We start from the raw sequence: 6,000 nt of genomic DNA, 5'->3' as shown, positions 1-6,000 counted from the left end.
TTAATATCAGCATTTTTTTCCTGAACCTCCTACACATGTATTGGATTCACTATGGGCCATTTGGGATCTTTTATCCAACTTTTGTAGCCAGAGGGGTGGCCTATCCTGGACCAATCACTATGGCTGAGGGAGACTCTGTGTGCCAGTCAACCAGGCCTGGGTCACTTGCCCACTCTTGGAGACCAACTGGAACTTACTGAACTGGGAGAGGAGTGAAGGGAAAGGTGTTTTCCCCAAGAGACTGTTTGCGTACTACCACTAAGGGAATGGACACTGGGCAGGAAGAACGGCAAACAGCCTTGACATACAAAATGTATACGGAGAAAGGAGTTGTTCTGGTCTGTACGAAAGGCAGATCAAAAGATTTTATAAAATCTGTGGCCTCTGAGATAAACCTCAAAGGATGGGTGAGGAGGAGAAAGGGGAAAGGCATTGTTTCTTTTATTTTCTTTCTCTCTTTTTTAGTAAACTCTACCACCAAAATGGGGCTCAAACTCACAACCCCAAGATCAAGAGTCACATGCTCTACTGACTGAGCCAGCCAGGCGCCCTGGAATTATTTCTTAATTCTTCAAATATCTATTGTCACTTCACTGTAAGTTCCCCAGGGAGGAACAGTCTGTCCTGTCCACTGCTTTATGCCCAGTGTCTAGCACATAGGAAGTACTCAGTCAACCATCACTGGAGTAAATGAACACAGGAAATGCCTCAAGGAAACATTCAGATTCCAGAGCACCTGACCGGGATGAGCTGTGCTGTTGGACTAAAAGGGTTCATTTCAAACACTTTTTTTTTTTTTTTTTTAGCAACAGAATGTGGATTTTGTTTTCCCCAACTGCAATCGTACCTGGAATATGTGAAATAGAATCAGCTGCTGTGATGGAAGGTCTGGAGCCTCAAGCACTGTCCTCTTACCAGGCCCTCAGCTGTCTCACCCCCACCCAGTGGCCCACAGGCTCTTGTGAAGGGTGTGAAAGCCCCTGACAAGAGGCAGAAGAATGGAAGATGTTTGGAAAGGAAATAGCGTTCAAATCCTGCCTGAGAATTTGGAGTCCATGTGACTGAAGATTTTGCAAAAGAAGCGGCACAGTAGAGTTGTATTTTAGAGATCATAGTCTGGCAGCCTTTTGCATAAATCACTTGGAGAAAGTTGTGACTGAGGTCAGGGAAGCCAGCTGACACTGTTCATGACAAGAGTGGAGAAACAAGGTCAATAGTTCCATGGATTTTTTTTATTTTTTAAATTCAATTCCTATTTGAAAACACACATACAGTTTTTTTAAAAAAAACACTCGTAATTGTACCATTTAAAAATAATATGAAGTAAAAAATAGGAATAAACCCATGCCTTCCCCACCATCAAAGAAAAACTGAGACATTTGGTACTGTGGTAGACGGAAGCCCCACATGGGCTCATAAGAGACTACTGTTGAATTTCCCAGATCTGTGCATTCCAGGTGTTAAGCACAGCTTTAAACTGGGTTATTATATAAGACTGATGAATCACTGATCTCTACCTCTGAAACCAATAATACATTATAAGTTAATTAAGTTAATTTAAATAAATAAATAAATAATAAACACAGCTTTAGTTAAAAATTAAATCTAAAAACTCACAAATTAGGGATGCCCGGGTGGCTCAGCGGTTGAGGGTCTGCCTTTGGCTCAGGGTGTGATCCTGGGATACGGTATCAAGTCCTGTGTCAGGCTTCTTATGGGGAGCCTGCTTCTCCCTCTGCCTATATCTCTGCATCTCTCTTTCTGTCTTTTATGAATAAATAAATAAAATCTTAAAAAAAACTCACAAATTATATTAAAGAAATGGTGATACTCAAACTCATCACTTTCCAATCATTTCACTGCATTTTCCTATTATCTCTTGAGGTTATTTGCATCGATAGGGTCTGTATAGTGGAAAGGCTATGTAACGGTAAGCTATGGCATGTCTCTTCCTAATTCCTGGGTTCCATCATGTCGTATTTGAAATTGGGCATGGTGGGAGTAGACAACAGAAACAGGTGAACACTAAATCAGGGCTGTTTTTTTTTCTTTTCCCCTGGGGAGCTTTTGTTAAAAATTTACCAGCATACTGCTGGTTTGGTGCAAAATCCTTCCAATGTTTTCCTTTGCTTATGTCTGTATTGCTATCTTTCCAACTATGAAGTGGATATTTGGAGAAGGGGTTTTTGGCCACCCAGTGTTCAAATCATCTTCCTGTTTCTGTATGTTTCACTACTGTGGGTAATATTGGTTGGCTGAGGCTATATCCTCTTTATGACCTTCTAGGTCATTCATCCTGTCTACCACTTCTTCACAGCCCAGGGGTAAGCCAAGCCACTGGAATGCTCCCAACTGGACTTTGAATCTTAAACAAGTGAAAACAAGACCTAGGGAGAGTTCGTGATATAACCATTGCACCTGCAGTCCACGAGGGGCAGGTAGCTGTGCCAACAGGGAAATCCTCATCAGCAAGTTATTGTGGTGTGACTGGTGTAGCCCCTGTGTGACTGGTGTAGCCTTTGTGTAATGGCAGCCACATGTTCCTACTTCCTGGCTTTTCTTGTTCAAAGCAAAGTACAAGATGAGCCCAAAACATTTTGAAGTGCTACGAAGTAAAAAAGTGCTCAAAGCATGGTGGAGACATGTGAACAGAAATCATCTTAAAGAAATGCTCACTGACCAAACCTGGGACATAGTTCAGCATCAACATAAATAATGATAATAATGGACTATAACCCATTGACTGAAATAGGAAACCATAATGATATCAATAAATACATCTGTAAAGGAATGTAAGAAGGGAAACCTCCTTTCACAGTAGCATGCCATCTAATACATGTAGATGGAATAATGGAAGTAGAAGGATTACATTTGGCAATTATTACAGCACTGTTGATTCATACAGTATTCATCAATGGATACTAAGCCTGGTGGGTGGAAGTTTGATGGGCAGAGAATATCAGAGTAGTTTCAGAGTATTTCCCCAGAAAATAGCTAATTAATTACAAAAGTGAAAATGGTGACTTTAGAGTGGAGAAACCTGGCAGACACCACCCTGACCAGGTGATCAACATTAGCATCATCAGTGGTGAGACAGGCTGACACCATGTGCCTCTTGGTGTGTGATACACCAAGGAGAACACAGCATCGTTGTTGTTGTTGTTGTTGTTGTTGTTGTTGTTTTTGTGTGTGTGTGTAGTATTCCTGCCAACAATTATGAGTCAAGACGTGAGGAAACATCAGATGGATCCAGGTTGAGGGACATCCTAAGGATTGAAGACCTATACTCTTTTTTTCTTTTTTTTAAGATTTTATTTTTAAGTAATCTCTACACTCAACATAGAGCTCGTACTTCCAATCCTGAGATCAAGAGTAGCATGCTCCACCGACTGAGCCAGCCAGGTGCCCCCAAGACCTGTAATTCTTAAAACTGTCATGGTCATGACAGCTAGGGAAAGGGTGAGTAAATGTTCCATATTAAAGCACATCAAAGAGACATACCATGAAAAAAAAAGAGAGAGACATACCATGGAAATGAACTGCATGATTCTGGATCTGGATCCTGGACTAGAAAGGAAAAGGAGACATTAGGCTGCTGGAGAGACCTGTAGGGGGCCTGGGGATTGGATGGTCATGCTCTGTCAATGTTAATTTCCAGATTGGGAGGGTTGCACAAAGGTTATAGAAGAAAGTATTTGTTTTGAGGAAATACATAGTGATATATTTAGGGGTAAAGTGACTTCATGTCTGCAACTGTGTCTCGGATTGATCCAAGAAGGAATAAGGATAATGAGGGGGAGGGGTAATAGGAACCGTTAACAATTGGAGAATCTGATTTTAGGAAGTAAGAAACTTTGTATTCTTCCTGCAACTTTTCTGTATGTTTGCAATTATTTTGAAATACATTATATTTAAAAAATAAGGCTAAGAACTTTTTCAGAAGAGTAAAGCTTTTCCTTTTAGCCTACAAACATGCTCAAATCTCTTCTACTCTAAACAAAGCAAAACCAAACCAAAACAAAATAATGCAGCCAGGGGCTACTGGCTGTCGCCACTTCCTCCCTTCTGGGCATCAGGATGTTGAGGAAACACCTCTGGGGCTGGTGTCAGGAAGCCTCTGTTGGAGGCTGGCTCTACCACTCCCTAACAATGTGACTTTGGCCAAATCATTTAACTGCTCTGAGCCTCAGTTTCTTTATTAGGGAATAATAGTATCTCTCTTATGGAGCTGCCATGGGGATCAAGGGAGAGAAGGGCAATGCAAACAGGTTACAGACTATAATGTGTTTGACAAACACTAACTGCAGGTGATCTCTCACTTGAACTCCTGATGATACAACACTATTGCCTTCACACCCTACTAGAAAGCATCCTCTCCTAGGAGTTCAGCCAGTCCTCTGCAGGACAATACACAACTGATGTAGCCTTGGTCTGCATATACTGTCTGCCCTGGGGTGCCTTTCTTACCTCTCCTGACTTCTATTGTCAACTCTGCCTGGCCGCTCAGCCTACCTGTCCGGGACAGGTGCTCACTCAAGTCTGTTCCTGGTCCTTTCCTCTTCATCTGTTTGTTCATTCTGGAATGTCTCATCTCTCCCCAATACCTTTGGGGGTACCTCTGTTACTATGCTGTTATATTCCCACTCACACCTTTTGCACTGGCTTCTCCTGGCAGTATTCCATCTCTATCTGGGCAATACCTCAGGCACTTCAAATTCACCATGGGCAACACTGATTCTCTTACTTGCTTCTCTTCCTGTGTTCTCTTTCTTATCTTAAACACCATGCTCCCTCTAAATACTTGGGCTAGAAATGCAGAAGTCATTTATTATTGTTGTCATTTGCTTACTGAACATCCACTGTTTCTCAGATATTAGGTGCTTTGCATTCTTGATTTGCTTTTTTCCTTGAAAGAACCCTCTAAAGTAGATCCTCCTTCATTCCATCTTACAAGGCTGAAATCTAGGGTTCAGAGAGCTTAAATAACTTTTGAGTTCAAGATAATACAGCTAATAGTGGAACTGGGTTTATTATAATAGGCTTGTCTGATTCCAAAGTCCATTCTGTTAATCTTAATCATTATACAACATTGACTTCTTCCTGAAATTCCCATATATAATTTCATTGGTTCCTTTTAATTTTGTCACTGAAATGTCTCTTGAATTAGTTCTTTCTTTGTTCACTGATGCTACCTTACTCAGACATACATCTTGTACATATTTAAATATGTATTTAGGTGGTATATTTTTCTAATTATAAATGTGATATATACTGACTGCATTAAGAATATGCATTATATTCTATAATATAATGCATTAAGAAAATGCATTATAGACCTAGACAATGGAAGTTCTCCAACCCCAACTTCTTCATTTTCTTAAAGTAGGATCCACACCCAACATGGGGTTCAAACTCAGGACCCCAAGATCAAGTCACATGCTCCAAAGACTGATCCAGCCAAGGACCCCTCCCCAACCCCAGCTCTAAAGATAACCACATTAAGGTGTAGTATATATTCCTCATTTTTTTCCTGTGTATATAGAAGCATATTACATTTTTTAAATGGGATCACATCATATTGAAACTCACCTTTCCTCTCTCTCTCTCTCTCTCTCACATGCGTGCTTTCTCTCTCTCTCAAAAAAAAATTATTTTTAAGAATAAGATTATTTTAAGAGGCAGGAGGAAGGGGCACCTGGGTGGCTCAGTGGGTTAAGTGTTGCCTCCTTCCGCTCAGGTCATGACCCCAGGGTCTTGGTATAGAGCCTGAGTCAGGCTCCCTGCTTAGCAGAGAGCCTGCTTCTTCTCCCTCTGCCACTGCACCTGCTTGTGCTCTCTCTCTCTCTCTGTGTCAAATAAATAAATAAATAAATAAATAAATAAATAAATTTTTAAAAATCTCCGTCTCTCTCTGTTTCTCATGAATAAGTAAATAAAATATTAAAAAAGAAAAAGAAAGTCTCCCTTCACCTTTGTTCCCCAGTCACCCATCAGAATTGC

The sequence above is a fragment of the Canis lupus genome, chromosome 17 (assembly GCF_003254725.2).
Source record: "Canis lupus dingo isolate Sandy chromosome 17, ASM325472v2, whole genome shotgun sequence".
In the NCBI taxonomy this organism is placed as follows: Eukaryota; Metazoa; Chordata; class Mammalia; order Carnivora; family Canidae; genus Canis; species Canis lupus.
Note: the sequence above shows the minus strand (reverse complement) of the source record.